Source organism: Lontra canadensis, unplaced genomic scaffold (assembly GCF_010015895.1).
Source record: "Lontra canadensis isolate GAN:19392208 unplaced genomic scaffold, GSC_riverotter_1.0 scaffold32, whole genome shotgun sequence".
Taxonomy (NCBI): Eukaryota; Metazoa; Chordata; class Mammalia; order Carnivora; family Mustelidae; genus Lontra; species Lontra canadensis.
Genome location: NW_022631026.1, coordinates 14,447,999 through 14,471,209, shown reverse-complemented (window position 1 = coordinate 14,471,209; position 23,211 = coordinate 14,447,999).

Below are 23,211 nucleotides of genomic sequence, written 5' to 3'. Positions count from 1 at the left end.
CCTTCTTCTGCTGGGACACCGGCTGCCCGGAAGCTCAGGCCTCGTGGAGAGGCTGCGTGAAGGTGCTTTGGTCAGGAGCCCCGGCATCGGTCCCCAGAGGAAGTGTGAGCTCCAGGTGCAGGCCCCCTCTGCCTACGGCTACACGAGAGATTCTCAGAGAGAACCACCTCATCAAGACTGCCCACCTCCACAGCTGAAAGGGACGGTGGTGGTGATAAATGACGGATGTGTCACATTGCCAAGTTGGGAGTTTTATTCTGCAGAACGGTAAATCATTAGAAGGGTTGATATGGAGATTTAAGAGGGATCTTGAGATGAACTTGGGCCATGACTACCTAGACAGCTGAACTCCTTTTTTTTTTTTTTAAATTTTTTTTTTTTTTTATTTGACAGAGAGAGAGATCACAGGTAGGCAGAGCAGGAGGCAGAGAGAGAGGGGGAAGCAGGCTCCCTGCTGAGCAAAGAGCCCGATGCTGGACTCGATCCCAGGGGCCTGAGATCATGACCTGAGCTGAAGGCAGAGGCTTAACCCACTGAGCCACCCAGGTGCCCCCTAAACTCCTTTTTAAGAACAACAGTTTACATTGCAAGGAAGCTCCCCTGTGTGTGTGGTTAATTAGGGGAGTCAAAAGGAAGCATTAAGCAGGTGGTTGAATTTTTGAGGAGGAAGAGCAGAGTCAGTGGGACATTTCGGCTAACAGTGTTACAGATAGCTTTGCCAGAAAGATCTGGTATGTCTCAGAAACTTTCCTTTGGAGGGTGGAAATGTAGGAATAGAATCACCAGTTTTCAATTTCCTTCTGATTAAGTCATCTTCTGATTAAGTTGGGGTCTTCCTCTGGAGGAGTATAGCTGTGTGAAACTTCTGGAGACTCCGTCAGTTCTCATGTCTGGAATCATTTTTGCTGATGATCTCTGTCCAGATTCTGACCCTGCAGAGCCTTCCTGAGCTGCCCGGCTCTCACTGGTTATTCGCAATGCAGTTAGCACCTGTCCTGTGTGACTTAGGCCTCATGCAATCTTTGTTTTCCCTGTCCCCAGGACACATGCATTGGTGGGCAGGCGAGGCTGCACACTATCTGGCTTTACTTTTTCTGACTGCCTTCCACACCTGCACCTTCCAGAAGAACTTCTGGCTCCAGGAATATACCACGACTTCTCTTGGGCCCTCGCCAAGGCCGTTCCTTTCTTCTGCTGGAAGTGCTATCCCTTCTGTTCTCTTTCCTCTGCCTCTGTCCCCATCCCTGGCCCCTCTACAGGAAACACACCTCTCCTATATTTACCCATTTTCATCTACCAATGCCTATTCACTTCCCAGGTCTCCATGAGGAAGCCCCTTCCTCCAGGAAGCCTTCCATAACACTGCCTGGCCTGCTTCCCTTATCACATGTTATTTTACTCTTTTGTCATTGGTTGTTGGTTCCTATAAGAAGGTGACCTCTCCGAAGGCAGGGACTGTGTTTGGCTCATCTCAGGACATGCTTTTGTCTTGTGTCCCTCACCGGCCTGGAGGCAGGGGCCAGACTTTCTCTGGCTTCATGAAGCTTGGTGATTGACTGACCGGTAATTTAGCAGAGAGCACTTAGAGCCCGATTCATGTACAAGTTTGTCAGCCTAGCATAATGGACAAAAGACCTGTTGGAGCCCTGGCTCCTTGGCCTGGCAGCCATGGAAGTGTAGGGCTGCTGGGGCCTCCTGAGGGGAAGAACTGTGGAAGAGCCGAGGGGAGGGCGGGTAGCTGCCAGCCTCCAGCTGGGATCCTTCACAGGGTTTGAGCCGAGCTTGCTTTCAACCTGGGCTCCTTCCAGCCAGTGGTTGAGCGCTGAGGGTAGACTGGCGCCTGGTCATTTCTGCCCAGGGACCCTGGGCAGGGGCCCTGGGGAACACCCGCCCACCACCACCACCACACACACACACACACCAAGGGCAGTCTTTGCGTTGGAGGTACCCGTCAGTCTTTACAGGGTCCAGACTGAGGCTTCCCCGCTCCCCCGTCCACCCCCCTCAGCCCCCGTCCCTCCCCCGCTCATCTTTCACAGCATTATCCCAGGAAATCTTTCCTATCTGTCTTGTCTTTGCATCTGTGTCTCAGAGCCCAACTAGCACACTCTGAGACGCAAGACAAGCTTCTTAACTGATCCGTAACTCAGTTTCCTCAACTGTAAAATGGACGTAGTGAAAGTAATGATTTCATGGTTTGATAGTGAAGATTGATTACCTATTAATTACATATTAAGTGCTTCTGTGGTTTCTGCCACATAAGAAGTACTCAAAATAAAAGGTTAGCTATGGCTACCTGCTACCCATAAACCAGAAGATCTGCTGCTTCCCAAGAGCACGTCTTTCTCATCTGTCTACACCCATCACCCAGCACCGAGCTCAAGATCTAGAACACAGCAGATGCTTAGTGAAAGTTTCGTGAGCCAGTGGAGGTCAGAGATGCTATGCAGTGGTTCCCAGCTGGAACAGCAAATTGCTGAACCAGTCCCTGTGAGAGGACTTGCTTCTGGAGCAGAACCCACTTGAGTGAGGACTCCGATCAGCTGAGCCAGGGTGAGGGGACACTGTGAGCCACCGGCAGGGCGCCTTCGTCCTGGTCGGTCCTGCCAGCAGGTGGGTTTTCAGACCCCAGAGCTGCCCCATCATATGGCAGAGAGAGGGGTGAGTAAGGGAAATCTTTGTCCCTCCGTGGAAAGTTGTCCTTCATGTCCCTCCTGAAAAAGGCCAGGCTCTGGGTGCCCCTCTGGTGTGCTGGGCCAAACCCAGTCTCAGAAAGTATGCGCAGGTACATGGATCTTAGGAGGACCCCTGACCTTGAATCAGAGCCCTTCTGTGGACAGGAAGTAACTCTTCCCAGGGCTTGGTTTTTCAAGGAATTAAAAGGAAGCAATAGGGGGAGGCCAAGAAGTACCACATGTCTGCAAGATCACAGGTCGTGCACTGTGTGGGACCAGTTTCATGGGTTAGGATCCCTGAGCCTGGTCATCTGTCCCGCCGGAAGTCCATCAGCTGCTGAAACCCAGCACGAATCTACATCCCACCCCTCCCCCGCCAGCCCTCTGGTCCAAAAATGCTGCAGACTTAAGTGGCTTCTATTAGCTGTCCTTTGGACAGTTCATTTATGAAGTGACTACTTGGAAGTCACCTTTATTAAGTATAGATGTTACAAAGGGAATTTTTACCTAGAGACCTTTTCTGGCACAAGGCTTGCCTGAGCTGACCTCTGTGGCTTAGAGAAAGCTGTTTTTTTTCCCTTGGGAACTTGGGCCAGACTCTCAGGGGGTCAGTCCCTCAGGGAAAATGCAGCTCCTGTTTACTGAGAACTTCCTGTGTGCCTGAGGCTCTGCTAAGCACCTTGGAGATATTGTTTCCAGTAAACACTCACAGCAACTCTGGGGTTGGCATGAGGACCCATAGTTTACAAATGAGCAACTGAGTGAGGTGGGACAAACTGACCTGGGGAGGGAGGCCCCACGACTGGGAATGCCAGGGATTCGACTGCTGGGACTGAGGTCTCGGTGTCCTATCTCTGCCTGTCCTTATCCTCAGAAGGAAAAGGAGCTGGGGCAGGAGAGGGTCGGTCAGTGTATCAGAGAAATGCAGGAGTTACCTGGAAGAGCTCTCAGTGGCCACAGCAGGAACAATTTGGACAAGGAAATAAAGCAGTATTGAATGATAATCCAAGGTATAAAATAAATATCCACACATTCGTACTGATACAAATAAACAATTAAATACAAAAAAGATGTGTGCAGAAGAATTCTGAATAATTTATGTCGAGAACCCCTAAAGATGGAACATAACCGCACCCCTGACATGTGGGCTGTGCAGAGTGAGCTCCTTCCAAAGGGTAGAGTACACAGAAGGGGGGATGCAGAGTAACTTCATGGTGGAGAAACATGACAAGTACACCCCCCAGCCGGGGGACCAAGGTCAACACCAACAGTGATAAGTCAGGTTCATAGCATGTAGCTTTCAGTTGATGTGATGGAAATCACACTTTACTTCTATGATCTTTCAATAGCTCATGACCCCAGTCGAATCATGAAAAAATCATCAAAGAGATCTCAACAGAGGTCATTTTACCAAACACCTGACCAGTGCTCCTCAAAACTGTCAAGGCCAACCAAACAAGGGAAGTCTGTGAAACTGTGACAGCAGGAATACCCAAGGAGACACAGTGACTCAATGTCATGTGGTGTCCTGGGTGGGATGCTGGCACCAGAAAACTCATTAGGTAAACACTAAGGAAATATGTATCAAGTATGGACTTCAGTTCAAAGTGAAATATCACTAGTGGCTCATTAGTTGTAACAAGTGTACCATACTCACGTGAGGTGTGAATGCTAGGGCAAACTGGGTGCAGAGTAGGCGGGAACCCCGTCCTGTCTTCACCATTGTTTTCTGTAAATCAGACCGTTCTGAAAAATAAAGCTTATTAAAAAAAATTAAAAAAAACAAACAAACAAACACAAAACACCATAGCAGGTTAAGAAAGAGACTGCAGAAGAATGTATGAAGTTCTGTATTTTAGTACTTTTAACAGCATGTTTTTCTGGCTTTTTCAACAGAGGCCTGCTCGTTTTGTACCGGGCCTTGCAAATTATGTAGCTGGTCTTGGAGCCAGATGTCCAAGCTGTCACTGATCCTGGAGATGGAGTGGGGTTTTTCAAGGTGGTAATAGTCTCAGGGCCTTGCCCAGCTGGAACCACCACAGCATGGCAAGATTGTTCTGGTGGAGGCATTCTCTTCAAGGGAGAATAACTCGAGGACCTTGCCTTGCTCACTAGTTGAGAATATCCTGGGGCCTCTGAGGGGCACCTGGGTGGCTCAGTCGGTTAAGCATCTGACTCTTGATTTTGGCTCAGGTTGTGATCTCAGGGTCATGGAATTGAGCCCTGCGTTGGTTTCTATGCTGGGTGTGGAGCTTTCCTGGGATTCTCTCTCTCCCTGTCCCTTTGCCCCTCCTACCCCCTCACATGCTCTCTCTCTCTCTCTCTCTCTCTTTCTTAAAACAAACAAATAATATCCTGGGGCCTTTGATGGTCCTGGCCCCAAAGCCCAGCCAAGGTGCACTTGCTGAGGGCAGGGCATGACACTGGGCACCATGGTGGGGGGTGTCCAGCAGGACAGGAGCTTGGCTTTGCTCTCGAGGTATCTGTGGCCTTAGTGGAAAGGTGAGAAGACATTCTTATAGACACATGACTGGGTGGGCAAGGAAGGATCAAAAGGAATGTCAAAAGGATATACAAAGGAATCATATACTCCTGGGAGTTGTGGTTAAGAAAGCTTCCAGAAGGAGGAGAGAGAAGAGGTTGCTGCTGAGCCCTGATGAGTGGGAAGAACTCAAAGTTGTCCAGACCCAAAGTCATGTTCAAAGTCATGTTCAAAGTCATGTCCAGACCCAAGCCCTTCTCTGAGGACTCCTTACTTGACCTCTAGACCACAGGGCTATTTAAGTCCCCAGGAGCCAGCTGTCTGTATCTCACCTGTGTTACCCTGTGTAGTTTAGGCTCTTGTAGACTTTACACTGGGTGCTCCCGGAGGGTGGAGAGGGTAGGGCAAGGTCATCCCACATCTCTGTTTCCTGCCTTTCAGGGCTGAGCATCCTGGCTGGGAGGATGCTGGCAGCTCGAGAGCATTATTGATCAGGATTCATTTGTGCTCCTGGGAGATTCATGTGAGTGGAGGTTAGGGTCGGGGTGCTGAGGTGTTTGCTAGATGGTTTGGCTTTGGGACCCCCCGGTATGCCCTTATCCTTCATTATGCCCCACTTCCTTCTCTCTCATCGGGTGCCTGCCTGCCATTCCCTGCCAGGTGAGAGATCCCCAGACTGCTGAGTCTCTCTTGTCTTTGGGCTCCAGGGCCTCATTTGGATCCATGAATGAATTCCTTCCTGTACAGGATCTCCCTTTGCTTTCCCAGAGGCTGTTGGGGGGTGGGGAGTGCCCCAAGGTAGGACCGCATGAGGACAGGAGTTTGGCTTGGGTGGAGAGGTCTTCAGCATCCCTTGAAGTTTTCTTCTATCTTTTTCCATTTATTCAACCAATACCATCTGAGTTTTTATCTCATACCAAGTGTTAAGAATACGGGAGTTAAAAGGAGAATTCCTACCCTCCAGGTGCTTGTACTGTAGTTGTGCAGAAGGGCAAGTAAATACCATTTTAAGACCATGTCATAGGTATTAGAGGCTTAAGGAGCACAGAAGAATAGCCTCTCACCCAGTCTTGGTGGGTCAGGAAATGCTTCCCTGTGGGAGTTCCAGCTGAGGCCAGTAGTGACCTTCCCCTGACTAGGGATGCCAGTCCAGACCTGGGTCCTTTCCCCTGGAGCAAGCTCTAGAGAGGACCACAGGATCCCAAGGGGCCCTGAGCTTGGAGGAAGTGGTAGGGGCAAGGGAGGGAGGAGGAGAAGGAAAGGGAGGTACATACTGTACCTCCAGTTAGCAGCCCCAGGGCCCAGGTCAAGATGCATGGGCGGCCCAGCTGCCTGGGCGCTGAGCCTGTGTGCTGCTGGCCTGACTCCCACCTGTCCTTCCTTTGCCTTGGGACAAGGCTGGGCTTATGTGGGGGCCTGAGTGACCCCAGCTGGAACTGGAGGGCTGCGGGGCCCAGAGCCATCAGCCTGGCCTTTGTCATCAGCTCTTTGGCAGGGTCTGCGTGGTGGAACTGCTTGTCTTACCACATCTGGGACAGAATGGGGGTGGTGCTGACCTGCCAGCCCAGCCTCTCTCCATCCACTTCCCTCCTTGGATCTGAGCAAGTGAGAACAAACACAAGAAACTTTTAGTCCAACCTCAAGGGGCTTTGATCTTGACCTGCCAAGGCCATTCCTGGGCACTCTGTGCTGCTCTTTTTGGCCAGATCACTGTTTGTGCAGAGAGAAGTTGAGCTCGTTGACGACCTCGTTGACGACCGGTGTGGATACCCTGACCTCGGCTCTGGGGAATGTTCTGGAGGCACCATGCCAAATTGCGGTACTTTCCAGGCTCCATAGATGTTCAAGAGCTGTGGACTTTTGGGGCTATGTCTTAGGGGCCATCCCAGCCCAGATCCCTTCCACGGGGATGCCCAGCAGGGACACCTCCTGGAGTCACAACTGGAATCATGTTGTCCAGTTTCAAATTATCCCCTGAGGGATTCAGATGGTCTCCTCCCCAGGTGTGGTGCAGATGTGAGGAGGAGAGCATGACCTAACCGTGTGGCGTTGGAAGGGACACGTGATTGGAAATCATGGTCACTGCCTCCCTCATCTGCTGGTCCCTGTCTGGATGGCTCCAGTTAAGGGCCTTCCTGCCACACGACGGCAGACAGCTTAATCGTTTGTGAACTTACATCACTCATTCTGGGAGGGGGGAATACAGCCTTTGAAATCAGACAGACCTGGATTTTCATCTCCCTTCTGCTGTTGAATACATCTACATCCTTGTCAAGCTACTCACTGCCTCGGAGAACCACCTTCCCTATCTGTGAAATGGGGATAATGACACCGACTTCTCAGAGTGGTTGTCGGGATTACCGTGAGCGTGAATGATGGCTGTAAAGAGCTTGTCCTGACAGCTCCCTGGTCCCTGGGTGTCCGTTCCTCTCTCAGTTCTCTTGAGCTCCGGAGCCCAGCTGCCTTCCTTGTCTGTGAGGCTGTGCCTCAGGTGTGTGGAGCCCTCCCCTCTGTCCCCTGCTAACAAATGGAAGCATCCAGGCCTTTTTACTGAACACGCAGAACAGGCGGAACCAGCGTGTGTTTGTGCCGGGTCCATAACAAAGAACCACAGACCAGGGCCTAAACCACAGGAGCTTATTCTTCTCACGATTCCAGAGGCCAGAAGTCCTAGGTCAGGGTGTCAGCCGGCTTGTCTCTTCTGGGACGTCTCTCCGGGCTCCAGGCAGCCATCTCCTCCTGTCTCTTCACAGGGTCTTTCCTCTGTACATGTCCACGTCCTGATCTCCTCTTCTTAAAAAGGATGCCAGTGTGCAGGATTAGGGCCCGTCCTCCTGACCTCATTTAAACTTAATTATCTCCTTAATCGAAAGCTGCCTCTCCCTCTACATAAGGGCCGTGGTAGATGTGGGCTAAGGTACAGCCTGTAAGAAGATGTGATAGGAAAACCCCGATGTTTAAAGTAGTTGAGTTGAAGTGACAAGCTGAACGCGATCCATTTTGGCCCGTTTGTCGTTGAATTGCCTGGTGGTCCTGTCCCAAGGCCCAGATGGGTGGAAGCTGCCCGCCCTGGGCCCGGGCCGCTGGCAAAGCTTCGCAGCGTGCGGGCAGCTCTGCCCTCGCAACTGGATGGCCGTGGAGTCCATTTCCATCACTGACACTTGGAAATGTTTGTGGGGCTAATTCCTGCTTGTCAGCAGCCACATGTCTTAATCAGCTGCTCATTCATTTCTGTAAAGGCTTCTGACACTTCTGACTAGCTCCAGAGCATTTGGTGTGCACAGACATGAGTGCGTGCTCAAATCCAAGTGCACTCATGCCCTGGGGCTGTGCCAGAATCTCCGGCTCCTTCCATTATTCTTAGTCTTGAAATGGTGGGAGCAGGCATTTCAAAACCAGACTGGGGTTTTTGCAAACATATTTTGGCCTCCCTGCCTACCTATTTTTATTTCCTTCATATTTGGAAAGAGAAAATTCCCAGACAGGGGCCTGGGAATCAGGGCTGTTCTCAGGTCAGCCCGACTGTTTCCTCCTTCTCGCCTCTGCCTTTACAGGGGAAGTGATGCCTTGGCTGTCTGCACTGCGATTTCCCCACCTCTCATCCGCTGGGCCACCCCACCTGGGCAAGGGCCCAGTGGTGGTCGCTCAGATTTCAGCAGCTGTTCCTGCATCCTTGCAATTATTGGCCCCCTTGCAGATGAACTCTGAGGCACAGGGTCATGGAGGCAGCTCCCAGGTAGAGGGAATGTCTGACCTGGGTGGGTTTGGTCCCCTTGTTTCAACTGGGTTTATGCTTCCCACATATCTGTCCGTCCTACCGGGCCCTGCAGACGAGCAGGCTGGGAGTGGCCAGCTTCATCTGGGTTCTACCTCAGGAAAGTGAGCAATCTTTAGTCCTGCTGGCAGCTCCTGATCTTCTCTCCACTTTGTTGAATGTCCACTGGCCTAGGCCACCAGAACGTAGGTGTAGCTCCACCACAGGGGACGTGAACTCAGTCAAAGGCTCCGTGCCCTGCTGTGTCTTTCCTGGATGCAAAGCTTCTCTTACCTGCTTTTGGTGGTGCCTTGGGGACACCGTCTGTGGGTAGGGGCAGGGGCTCATTTGTCGTTTTCACTGAATGGAGAAAGCTTTGGTGACAGTGGGTGTTTGAATGAAGACAGACCCCCAGCTGAGGGAGTTTCTGGGACCTTCATCCATCAGCAGGAGTGCTTGGGTGTGAGTGACCGTGAAATAGCCCCACACATTCGTTTGACTTTTATAAACATTTGTTTGAACATTATTTCCCCCCTTTCCTGCTGTGCATTTTCTAGGGACAGGCAATGATGCTAACTTGTCTTATCCCCTTTAGCTCTTTGCAGTAGTGGTATGCTTGAGAGTCAGTGTGCATTTATTTAAGGAATCGTAAATATTAATGTCCTTTACATGAAAAAAATTACTAAATGTCTATCCACCTGTGTCCCAACCAAATTCAGTGGAATGAGCACCTTATCTGTCTTGGTGGGAGGAGTCGAGGCCAATAGCAAACCTTGCCCCTGGGAAAGGATGAGCATCACCAGTAGGGACTGTGCCCATCTAGAACTCTTTCAGGTATGGCCAATTCATGGTGAAGTTCCCTGAAACCATGGCAGGCCGGGGCCAGGGGAGAGATCTCAGGAGGGTACAGCCTGGAGAGTCCTGGGGTGGCAGAAAAAGTATCTCCAGTATCCCAGGGGCCATCTTGTGATAACCTCTGTGTGGCTCCAGCGGGCAGAACTAGGATCACTGGGTAGACAGTAGGTGTGGTCAATCTCAGTTTACTGTAAGGATTGACTTTCTCCTGCAGAGCTGTCCAGCAGCGGTGGGGAGCAGTCGGAGGCTGGCTGACCACTCTGCTGGGTTGGGTGTGGGTGGCCCTGTGTGCCGGCCACTTCTCTCTGCCTCTGAGCCTCCTCCTGAGATTTTAAGTTTAGCCTGGAGCACAGGAACCAAGGATCCTCCCTCCTTCCTTTCCTTTTTCCTTCCTTAGGGGTCTCCTTTCCCTCCTTGTTCTCCCCACTGGGAATGATACTGGTAAGTGGCAGCTAGGATTTGAATTTGAAGTTCTTGATCATTTCATAGGGTCTCTCGTAGACTCAGAATGCGTGATTTCTGTGGAGGGCTCCTCAGAAGCACATGAATCCACATCTTTCATTTTAGAGATAAGGAACTGAGGCCCAGAAAGCGAGGAAGACTTTCCTAAAGCCATCATGCTGGAGAGTAAAGAAGAAGACATTAGAACCTGGATCTCCAGTGAACTTGCAGGCTAGTAGAATGTCAGGATCCTAGCCTTAAAATGGGATGTTCCAGTCGCCACAGCTGTTGTGTACTATTTCTGGTGTGTATTATCTTTGGCAGCTTTCCACTGACGTGAATAATTCTATATGAATTTTGAAGTTATTTTAGAATATGTTTTATACATTGTTCATAACATATTTGTATAGTCAAATGAAACCGAGAGAAATAGCTTCTGTTTTTTTGGCTATACCCCTACATTTTTCATTGTCTCATTACACACGCACACACACACACGTGAAATATAATATATATAACTGAAACATATGTTTTATGAAATAACACTTACCCTCCCTATGTGTGGTGCACTCTGAGATTTTCTATCCTCATCTACTGTATTCTGTTTTGTCAAAAATATGCTGGTTGTGAACCATCTAAATTGATTTGTGCATTTTCTAATGCACAACATGAAATCATGTTGTGAAATGATTTCACAACATATTAATGGTTCATGACCCATAGTTTGAGACACCATGACCTAAACAGTGTCTTAATCAGACATGGTTTAAAAAAAAAAGTCGTTTACAGAGGCTGTGTAAAGTTGCCAATTATCTTTGGTCGTAAATGTTAAAATAGTAAGCTTTGAGTTTCGGAGTGTCAAGAAAGGAATTGCATACATGTAAAAAAATCAAATGGCACAGGCTCGATTCTCTCCAGACCACAGCTGATCTGTGATGCTCCTGGTTATGTGAGATGCTGAGGTTTCTTCTCTGCCTGGATTTCTGAACTAAGTGGAAAAAGCTCAAGATACAGACAAGAGTGGTTGTTACAGCCACAAGGCGGCACACCCAGAGCCAGCCTCTCCCTTCCCCAGGCACACTGCCTCTAGTCTAAGGTTCTAGGAATTTGCCAAGGTGTGTACATTGGATACTCATTCCATATGCTGGTGGGTAGTTAAGGTCTGATGCTTCATTGATTTATTTATTTACTTTAAAGATTTATTTGTTTATTTTAGAGAGAAAGTGCGAGTAGTGGGGGAGGAGCAGAAAGAGAGGGAGAATCCAGAAGCAGAGCCCTGCTGAGTGTGGATGCAGGGCTCTATCCCAGGACCCTGAGATCATGACCTGATATGAAACCTAGAGTCTGATGCTTAACCGACTGAGCCACCCAGGTGCCCCAAGTCTGATGCTTTATATGCTCCTAGGAGCATGATTGACCCTCAACACTCCTCCAAAAGCTATACCACTTGATACTGTCAACTTTCTTCAGTTTGCCCTATGCTATTCTGTACACCCTCTTCCATTTTAGTCCTTTTTCCCTGACAGGGGCTTAGAATGACTGCCCCCACGGACTCCTGAAATGGCTCTTTCCATTGGTACAATGGCCTTTTAGCTCACAGCAACCAAGTTTCTTTTAACTTCTTTTAGGCTCCATCTATCCATCTACCCAAAAGGACCTGGAGTTAGAAAAGTCCCCTCTTAGAGGATGGTATTTAAGCCAATACCTGATTGAAGGAGGTAGTCGCGTGCAGATCTGGCTGAACAACATCGAAAGAAAAGAGAATGGCAAGCAGGAAGCCCTAAGCCAGAAACAAGTCTGGCATATTCGAAGAATGAAAGAGGGCCGGAATGGCTGGAGCAAGATGGCCATGAGGAGAATGGGGCACGGTGAGGTTGGAGAATTGGGTGCTCACTGAAACATTAAAGAATCAGCACGGCATAGATGCTGACCAATCTGAACAAACATGGCCGGCTAGAGGCCAGACTGTGCCGTGTCTTGCGGGTCATAGTCAGGAGTTTGGAATTTACTGTGTCGTGGTAGGAATTCACTGGAAAGCTTTTAAAAAGGGAAAAACACAATCAGATTTAAGATTTTAAAAAGACCTGTCTATAAAATAATGAGACACTGATACACACCTATGAGAATGGTCCAAAACACTGACAACACCACCAAATGCTGGATAGGTTGTGGTGCAGTAGAAACTCTCATTTTTCGCTGGTGGGAAGGCTAAATGGTGCAGAAGATAGTTTGGCAGTTTCTTGCATAACTAAACATATTCTTACCATATGATCTAGTGATTGTGCTCCTTGGTATTTACCCAAATGAGTTGAAAACTTATGTCTATTCAAAAAGAAACTCACACATAAATGCTTACAGTAGCTTTATTCATAATTGCCCAAACTTGGAAGCAACCAAGATGTCCTTCAGTATGTGCCTAGATAAATAGACTGTGGTATATCCAGACAATGAGAAATTACTCAGCGCTGAAAAGAAATGGGCTGTCAAGCCATGGCCAGACATGGAGGAAACTGAAGTGTGTATCACTGAGAGAAAAGAGCCGGTCTGCAAAGGCTACATATTACGTGATTCCAACTATACAACATTCTGGAAAAAAATCTTAAAAATGGAGACAGTAAAAAGATCAGGGGTTTGGGGGAGGAAGAGATGAGTAGGTAGAGCACAGAAGCCTTTTAGGGCCATGAAACTATTGTGTATACTACAGTGGTGGGTACGTGTCATTGTAGATTTGTCAAAACCAAGAGGGAACCCTAATATAAACTATGGATTTTGGGTGATCAAGATGCCAATGTGGGTTCATCAGGTGTAACAAATATGCCACTCTGGTGGGGGATGTTGATAGTGGAGGGGGATGTGTGTGGAGGGTGGGGGCAGGTGGAATATGGGAACTCCTTGTACTTTCTGCTCAGTTTTGCTGTGAACCTAAAACTTCTCTGAAAAATAAAGTCAGTCTATTTTTAAAAGTTAAAAAGGCCATGCTAGCTGCTGTGTGAAGAATGGGTTGGGTGAGGGCAAGAGAGGAGGCAAGGAAGCCAGTTAGAAGGACCTTACAGTACACTGGATAAGAGATACAAGTGGAGGGGCGCCTGGGTGGCTCAGTCGGTTAAGCGTCTGCCTTCGGCTCAGGTCATGATCCCAGGGTTCTGAGATTGAGCCCTACATTGGGCTCCATGCACAGCGGGGAGCCTGCTTCTCCCTCTCTCTCTGCTGCTCCCCCTGCTTGTTCTCCCTCTCTCTCCTTCTGTCAAATAAATAAATAAAATATTAAACAAAGAAAAGTGGAAATATTTGAATAATAAAAAAGAGATACCAGTGGATTAGACTGATACTTTGATGATTAAAAAAAGGGAAGAAGTAATCAAATTTGGGATATATTTGGAGGTCATGTTGCCAGGACTTGTTGATGAATCAAACATGGAGTATGAGGAAAGCAGAGGCAAGGTAGCAATGATTTGGGTTCAGATCTTTCCGGGCTGGTGTCCTACAGAGTGATACAGAGCAAAGGGGATAAGTGTGTTCAAGGGGGAGGACAGAGTCCTGACCACAGAACCTGAGCTGGAGGAGGGGAGGGTGAGAATGCCTCTGTGTGTTTGCGGTGGTGGTGGGGGTGATGAGAGAGGGAAGGGACTGCCAGCTGAGCATCTCTGGGAGGGCGGAGTTGCTGGGTGCTCTAGATTGAGGAAGAAGTTGGCCAGCCAAAGATGGAAGCTACATGACATACCCGAAGCAAGGCAGTCATTTGTTGAAATAACTGTCTGTGAGGATGGAAAGTACAACCACAGGAGTTGGCGGCTGAAGTGGGACGGGGGAAAGGATCACTGCATCTGTCAGAACCGAGAAGTGGAGAGACCAGAGAGCTGGGGGTGGGTCATCTGTGTGAATGTTTGGGTTGCCAAGAATGACAGGAGCGGTGGTAGAGAGAAGGGCAGTGAGTGGAGTGCCGAAGCCACCAGTGAATGAGGGAGGCTTGTACGGGACAACAAGGCAGAGTGAAGTCTGGGGTGGTGAAGTCTGAGGTCTTGCCCGTCTAAGAAGCAAGGGCTTTGAAGGAGAAAGAAGAAACAACCTGGAAGGAGCATTGAAGGACAGAGGGGCCACTTACCTCCCTTCCATACTCTTTGGGCTTATAGGAGAAGAAACAGCTTCTCGTTGAGATGATTCTAGAAGTGATTTTTTGGGGTATGGTAAGGACAAGATGGGGGAGAGAATGTCCCCAAAGGAGGTGATGGTCATGCAGACTTTGGAGGGAGGGCTTGTCTCTCTAGGTGGGAGTATTTTGACTTTCTGTGCCTGTCTCAGCTGATTTGGGATAAATTCCAAGGCCGAGTATTCCCACAGGTATGTAAAGGATGGACTAACTTTAACTGCCTGTTAAGAAGTGGACTAACTCTTTACATTTGGGAAAGGGGTTGGGTGTCTACTTTCAGGGAAAGAGAAAAGAAAAGAGAAGAAAGGGCAATGCCATAGTGGATTTTTCTCCTCATTCTGTCTTCTGGGTGGGACCTCAGGCTTCTGGAGACAAACAAGCACCGAACAGTGGATTTGAGGTCAGGGAGAGAAGAGGAGAGGGTTGCAGGAGGGTGGCCTCTTGCTGGGTACAGATGTGAACACGTGGGTTTCTTCCACGTGTCTCAGTGTTGTTCCATGTAGAAGTGCGGCCTGCAGGTTGTCCCTCGCTGGGCTGACACCTCCCCTCTGGCCCTCGCAGTTCCTTGACAGTGGTAAGTTTCTTGGTTATTTGCTTCAAGCAATAATTTTTCAGAAGGCTTTATTCTCCACATGACTGCATATCTGGAGCTGTCTTGGTTAGTGAGCTGTTTGAGTCACTTTGTCATATTGGAGTTTTAAAGGACAAAAGGAAGGCCCCGGGGTGCCTTCTTCCTCAAAAGCCAATCATAAGCAGGAATTCCAAAATTGAGTGTCCCCTCAGCAGTTCTGTATGACTCTCTTTGTCCTGCCCACCATCTTCTGGGCCCAGTTTCCAAAAGCCTCTCCTCTTACTCTCAGGCAAGGGCTGTCTGCACTGCAACTCATGCCCTAAATGTTGAGGTACCTCCCTTGCCTTAGGTTGGGAAAACACAGAGAGGACTTGGGTGAGTGAAGAGAGTGGGACAAGTTGTCTGAGAGTCCTGGAGGCCAGACCCCAGGGTCTGAATCTTCAAGGTGGTGGGAGTCACCTCTATCTGAGGGAAGTGACATGATTGGAGCCTGGCACCTCTGCTGGGACAGCCCTTGAGGAATAAGCTGTGACCTCTGCGTGGGATCCTGGGCGGCCTGCCATGGCTCCTTCTCGGGGCCTCAGAGAAGCTCCGTCTACTGGTTGGGAAAGCTGACAATGTCTCCCTTGGGCTGAGGTCATTATTAGTGATAATGTGGCCCCAGGGACTAAAGCTACACATGAGGCAGCCACATACTTCACTCAGGCCAAGGGCTCCACTGTCTTCCTCAGGCCCTTGATCCAGAATAGCAGCTGCTTCTAAGCCACAAAACAATTTGCCTCATTTGGTTCACTTCAGCATCCTTGGGCACAGATGTCAGGTGACAGCCACTGAGCTTTCCCAGCTATGGAGTCCAGGCCTGTAGATTCAAGGCTAGACCCAAATCTTGGCATGGAGGCCGCTCTGCCAGTGGCAGGTGTCCCAGCCTTCCTGGCGTGAGCAGCTCTCCCACTGCTGGAGATGGTCTTAGAGCCAAGGTCACCTGGAGCCACTTTCTGGTGGCCAAGATTTCATCTTGATACACATGTCCCTCTGCCGCTCCTTACCCTCAGTTGCACCACACCAAACCTCGTGTTATTTACCACACCAGCAGATCCCACCTACTACATAGCCCGTGGTTACACGCACACAAACCATATCACACATACCACATTCATATACACACACAGCAGGTAATCCTCTGTATCTCACAGAGCTCACAGAGCACATAGACCTCACCCAGAGTCTCAGGTGTGCCCACATCACACCGTAGCCTGTGTGTTGCCATGTACCATCCCACTACACCACACATAGGCCCCCATGGACCCATCATGTTCCTCCCCTGCAGAACCCAACATGAACACACACACACACACAAGCGTGCGTGTGCGTGCGCTTGCACACTTACCACTCCCTTGAGGCACTATACTGCCTGGTACCCTGTCATCCAGGGGCCCATAGGGGGCCTCCACCAGCTGCCACCTGCCCCCAGCCACACATTGCCCAGCGTCTTGCCTGTGTGGAGCTGAGGTTGGCTGCCGGCTGGCAGGCCTGGCCAAAATTGTCAGGAGGTTGATGATGTGTCTGAAAAGGAAAAAAAAAAAAGGGGCATGATTTGAAAAATATTTCCAGGATTTGAAAACAAACCGTATGATATTTGATCTGTTCGTGATCCATTTGTAGCACTCATGTTGCTAAATTTTGCTTGATGGAGCAAACATTTGGCAAGAATTGCAAGTTTTATTTAGAGGTTTGGGGGAAAATGTCTGCTCAGTAAAGAGTGAGATCGTGTGGCCGGGAGAGAGAGAATGGGATGTGCGTGGAAGATGTTAGTGGAAATCGGAAACCAGGGCTCCAAGCAAACTGGTTAGTGGGCTGTATTTCACTTGGAGGCAGGACTCAACTTCTTTCAAGGTTGAACGGCTCTCTTCCGCGCGTTCCCCACACTCACCTGTAGGTGGCGTCTTCCTGAGGACTGCTCCACCAGCAGGGCCACCGCTAGTGGAGTCCTCCTGCAAGAGGCATGGGCGGGCGGAGGGAGCCGGAGGGGGACCCGAGGCCCTCCTCCGCCTCTCCACATGCTCCCGGCTTCTGAAGCCCAACTGCATGCCCTCCGCAATGGCCTTGACTTCTCCGCTCTCACTGCAGCTTCTGTGAGCGTCTTTTAGCTCTGATAGTCCAGGTCCTGGACCTTGGTTCAGCCAACACTATTCCGTAGGCCCCATTATGTACCTGCTGAGCTGGGGAAAGAGGAGACGACATGGATGAAGACAGGCGTGCTTCTCGCTCCTGCGGGGGACAGAGATACGCAACAATAACTAAAAATAAAAAGTGCAGTCATGAAATGCTGCAGGGGAGAAAGGCAAGCTGTTTGTGTTGTGTTTGTGTCGTGAGTCTCTGCTAACAGGAAGCAGGTAAGGGTGTCAGTGGAAAAGACTGGATTGTCTGTGAACAAAGTTCTTTTCCACTTCTTTTCAGAGTCAGTGCAGCATTTTCGAATGCGGGTGGAGGTATGGTTATTTCTCGGGTTCTGTGGTAGCTTCTGGAGCAGATGCCCAGTGCAAAGGCCCTTGCGAGGCCATACTGAGTAAGCACGGGCTGCTTGGGGCCAAGGGGCCACTGGTCTGGCTCTGTGCTTTGAAGCAGCAGAGCAAGACTTAGGGCCTCGGGCAGAGCCAGTGAGGTACACTGCTCACAGCGGAACCCTGAGCATCACCATTCAGGGTAGAGAAGACCAGACAGAGAGGTTTCCGGAACTTTTCTCCAAAGAACGGATGAGTGACATTTGCAAATGATCTTTGCCTCGGTTGGGAAGTTGTGAGGAGGCCCAGGCTGCTCTGAGGACGGATGGTGATCCTTTCCCTTCTTCCATGCTGAGGAAAGCTCCCAGTGGGAAAGGAGAGTTCTTGATAGTGGCTAAAGGCTATGAGATTGAAAATCGCTCTGTCACAGTCATGTCCGGCTTCCTGTAATTCGTCCACTCCGATGATGGTCCCTTACCACCAGTTCCAGGTCCCGTTGATTTTGGAGTGTGTGTGTCTAGCGGGAAAATGGCCTCTGAGGTTTAGGATCTTGGGATCATAGACTTTTGGAGCTAGAAATATCTTTAGGCATCACAAACCTCACACTCTCGTTTTAGATAGTGACGGGAGGCCCAGAGAGAAGAAGGAACTTGCCCAAGGTCACCCAAGTTAATGGCAGAGATGGGACTCGGGCCTCTTGCCTCCCGGGACAGGACTCATTTACTTTGCCTAATTACCCGAATCCGTCCCAATATGGAATCAGAGTTTCTGGCCACGGCTTTAACAGCATTCCGGAACCCGGTCGTAAATCCCCAAGCCCTGCAGCCACTCTACTCTGACATTTGTTGTGTTTTACTGCCAAATGCTGCTGCTCAGAGATGCCATCTCCGGAGGGAGAAATTCTTGAAAGAGACACCCCCTTTACCCCTTCCCAAATTAGGAGTTAATGAGTAACAAAATGTGCGCGGAGGTGGAGAGTGCCCTGACTGGCCTTCCACTGGGCTCCCAAAGCAGAGGAACGTCTCCTCTGGAAAGCGCCTCATTGTGTGGGCATCTCTGTTTGGAGAAGGGAGCCTCTCCGTCTGGGCCAGGCACCCTCAGGGACTGATCTGTTAACTTGCTGTCACCTTCTTTTGAGATACCATCATCTTGTAACTCTGAGCAATAAAACAAGTAATTGTGGGCCTTTTGAAGCAAAGCTGTGTGCCCTGGTCAGTTTCTTTACCCTGAAAGGCCTCCAGTCGGTCCTGGTGGCTAGCCCGTCACCCGGTCGTCCATCTGCCCATTCATGCAGCTCTCTTAGCTTTGCAGGAGCCCTTCCCTTCCTAGCCCTCCTCACTCCTTGTCTCCTGGCTTTTTGTTTTTTGTTTTTCTCTCCTACAGCTCCACATTTCAGAAATAATTGTTTTCACCCGAAAGTCTAGCTGTTGGGCCTAATGAGGCTTTCCTTCCTCAGAGGTGTTTGAAGAAGGGCTGGCCCTGTTTATTGGAAAGCAAACTTCCCCAATCCCACTCTTGGTCCCTCCGCAGCCATCCTGCATGCTGGCGAGCTCTGTGTCTGTGGGGCTTGGGGGTCGCAGGCCCAGGGTGGCACCCCCGGGATGGCGGCCATGCCTCCCTCACTCCTCCGACCGACATTCGACATTCTTATTACTCAGAATTTAAATGAAGGGCTCAAAAGACAAAACTAATTAGGATTTACTAAGGCTGCCATTGTCTGATAATTCAATACCAGCTCATTATTAGAACCACATTTATTGAGGTTTAATCACTATGAAGCAGACTGCTCTGGCATAGCTGTCAAACCGCACAAAATGTGTTCTTAATAATTAATCAGTACAGTATCTTGTCGCTCGAGCCTTCCTCTTGGGCTTGGGTGTGTTTTTAAAGGGACGCTCGCTGCTGATGTACCTTTTGAAACTTCATCGTCTTTTGTTTTTAATCACTCTTCAGATCCTTTAAGCAGGGGGAAAGAAACAAACATTCCTCCACAAATTCCATCCCTGAGCTGCTTGCAAGTCCTGGAATGTGATTGAAGCCTTCCTGGGATCCAGTGCTGAGCTGCTGGCATTTTGTTTTTCAAAGGCAGCAAAGAACTTCCCCCACACTCAGTATTTGTTTTCCTGGAGTGGAATCTCCAGGCACCCAGGGGACGATGGCCGGGGAGGGGGCGGGGCTGGCGACTTCTTCTGTCCAGAGATCTGGTAGCCCAGATCTCTCCATGCACGGAGTCCAAGGCCTGGGTGCTTAGATGAAGCTGTGGCTCCCGAGTAGGCCTACTGAGAGAAACCTGCATTCCGACTGCTGCCCACACTCTGGTTGGCAAAGGTCAGGGAAGCACTGGGCTTTATCTTCTCCAGAGCCCTCATCTTAGAGAGGTGGGAAGGACCAGATGAAATCACCGACATCAAGTCACTTTCCTTTCTGTACAGGAAGCCCATAGCTGGGAGATGATTGTCGTGTCGAGACTTAAGGTTGCCGGCTCTGGACTCCATGGGCTTGAGTTCCAACTTCAGCTCCAATGCCGGCCAGCTGGTCGACCTTCAGGAAGTGGTCCATCCATTGTAAGCTGTAGATTCTCCTCCTCCGGGATGGGGTTGGTATCCGTGCTTAGCTCAGAGGGTTCTTGGCCAGATCATTTGGAGGATCCCTGCAGAGAGCCCAGCACACTGCCCGGAGATGGGAGTCCTTGGTGAGTGTGGTTGCATTGTTGTCAATGAATGGGCACCTGTGTCTCTTCCTCTCCTTCTCCTTGGCCATAGAGTTCGTTGGTGCGAGCGCTGGCTAGGTGTGAGTCTCTGAGAAACGTTGGCATGGCCAGAGGAGGACGTGGAGGCAGTATGACCCCCTCTGTGTGTCATCCCGCATCTCTACCTATCCTTGTCTGAAGCAGTGGCCTTTGCCCAAGGACTATTTTGTTCCCCAGGGGATGTTTGGCAGTGTCTGGAGACATTTTTGGTTGTTGCAACTGTGGGCATCTAGTCAGAGATGCTGTCGAATGTTTTACAATGCACAGAACAGCCTTACAACAAGGAATTCTTGGGGCCCTAACATAGTGCTGAGACCAAGAAAGCTTGTTCTAAGGAGTGCAGACTTCTCCCTGCTTGCAGGTTCTGTATAAAATGGCCTGTGCCTGCACTCAGATGGTGCAGGGTTGTGGAAGGTTAACTTATTTATGGACGCTTGACCCTAGTGCACTAGAGTGGGACAGAAAGTGTAGTTCTGTGCCGGTTAATTGCACGGCTTTCTATGACCTCTGTAGGATCCAGCAAGAGGAATAAGGATACTCTCTCTCATTCCCGGCTCTTCACTCTCTTCCTGGGTGGGATTTTCTGCTGGATATCAGGTCCTTACTGTGCTTTGCTGCTCCCATTGCCTTAGGAGGCTGCCTAGAAAGTCAGAAACTGTTCTTTGGTTCTGTGCCATGCCCACGCCAGCTTCCTGGAGTTCCTGACTTCTCCTACCCTCTCTGTGAAACTTCTCATAGGTGCCCGGATTTGTGGGTGGGGCTCTGACCTTGACAGGTGGCTCCATTTCCGTTGGGTGCCCCAGAAAGCACGGCGTCTGACAACACATGGCTGGGTAAACTGTTCTCAACACTAGCATACCTGTGGGGGCTGACTGGGACCACAGCCTCCCGCCTTAACCATGTTGACTGAAGAAGTCCTTTCCTACAGCAGAGGCTGAGGTTCAAGGTCTAGAAGAGGATAGTTATTCTTGCTGATAAAGAGAGGTTTGCAGATGGACAAATTAGAGTTGAGCCCCTCTTCGCCCGAGGCACATGCTGAGACAGTTCCCAGAAGACAATGCGCCAGGCTTTCGGGCCCTGGCCTCACTATCCCAAGGTCTTTCCTGGGACCAGCCTGGGCTGGAGAGGAGCTCTGCTTAGGATGGAGGGATGAGGGATGGTGTGGGGCTGGCAGACAAGTAGAGGAGACACAAGAGCACGTCTGCTTTGGACCTGAGCCACAAGCTCAGGTCATGACTCAAGACAAAGATCGATTTCTCCCTCCTCATCCCACTGTGGCCCAGGTGGAGGTGTTAAAGGGGGTCTGTGTTCCCCATGCTCAGTCTGCCTCATCTGTCTGTCTGAGAGCATCAGACATATACCCCATCTGTCAGGCCCCTTGGGACACAGAGTTATCACCTTCCTGTGAGCCTCGTGGGATCTCTGGGGAGTAGCAGGTTAAATATTCTTTACAGATGAGATGGGCTCAGAGAGAGGAAGCATTTTACCCAAGGCTACACGGCTAGTGAGGAACAGAGCCAAGGCTCAAAGACGGGCCTGCCAGTCCTACTGGCAGGGGGGTTTGAAAGGAACCCAGGGTGACCCGAATCAGGGCAGCTCCAGCCAGTGGCACCCTGTCCGCCCACTCAGCCTTGGCTTGACTGTGCCAAGTCAAGTCAGCCAGATGGATGGAGCCTGCGCGTCCCCAGCCTGTGTTCTGCTTCCCCACTGGCATGCCCTGCTACAGTGGCCTTGAGCCTACCTTCAGGGCCTGTGGGGGCCTCTTTGTGGGGGCACACCTCACTGCTGAGGTTCAACCCTTCGGTTCCAGGGAGGGCCCAGGGGTGGTTGCTTGTGGGCGTGCCCATGGAGCTTGAACGTATGGGCCACTAACCTAGGGGGACAGACAACGGGTAAGGTAGCAAGTAGGCAAGTCAAGGGCTGGAGGCCAGGGGTCGGCCTTCCTCACACTGCCACATTCTGGAGTGGAACTTCGAGGAGTCTGAGAAAGCACCTGGAACGTGGCTACCTAGGTTATTTTGGGGGGGATACTTGTCAAGGCTGGAGGAGGAATGGAGTTATTCAGCAGTCTGTTTGCACGACTCAAAACTGTTGAATATGTATACTATGGTTAAGTGGGCCTCCTTTTGTATTCTAGCCCTGCCCGTGTTACGGGTGGACTGGGCTGGCTTTGGGCCTAGAGGCTCCATGGACTTGGAGTGGCACAAGCCGGGTGCTGACTTCCCCCCGTGGCGCTGCCCACCTGCCCCCAGCCCGCCCTTCTGTCTGTGCCGTCGCAGCCGCAGCCCCCGGCCACTCTCCCTACTGCCAGCCACACTGTGTTGGGAGGAGCCCACCGGCTTCTCTTGGTGGCAGCTCTCGAGAGCTTTCCAGGCTTGATGACATGCATGGGAAGTGGCCTGTGATGTTCTCATGAGAAGTATTTTTGTACAGATCTTTCTCAAAGGTCCACATCCTAAGCCCAGGCCTCTAGACAAGTGTCTCCTCCAACTCTAGTCCCCACAGGTTGTAATGTGTATTTCCAGACCTGGGAATGCCCCTGCCTGCCTCCTGGGGCTTTGCTAGAGAGGGACTGACCTGTCTTCCGGCCTGCCTGGGACTGCTTGGGCTGCAGGATTGGAGTGGGAAAATCAGCATATCCCAGGCAAACCTGGAGGGTGTGGACCTCCCCAACACTTCTCACCTATCGGGTGCCAGGACTCAGTACTCGGATTCCCCCCTTCCCAAGAAAGAACGCCGATCCCTTCTGAACAACTTCCTTGGTTCTGGTTGCCCCCAAGCTCGTACGTCTCCTTGGGGGAGGCTGAGCCCTGTCAGCTGGGCCCCCTTTCCTGTGCAGTTTCATCTGGCGTCCTGCCCCTGAGCTCATCGCACTCCTCATGCCCACATGCTGTCCCGCGCGGCTGTGCTTCTGCCAGGAGCACCTTCTGCCGGCGCATTCCCGCTCATCTCTCGAGAACTCACTCAAGTGCGCCCTCCTTTCTGATCGTTTATTAATGCTCCCCCCGCCCCCCACCTCTCCCCGGCGTAAAAAAC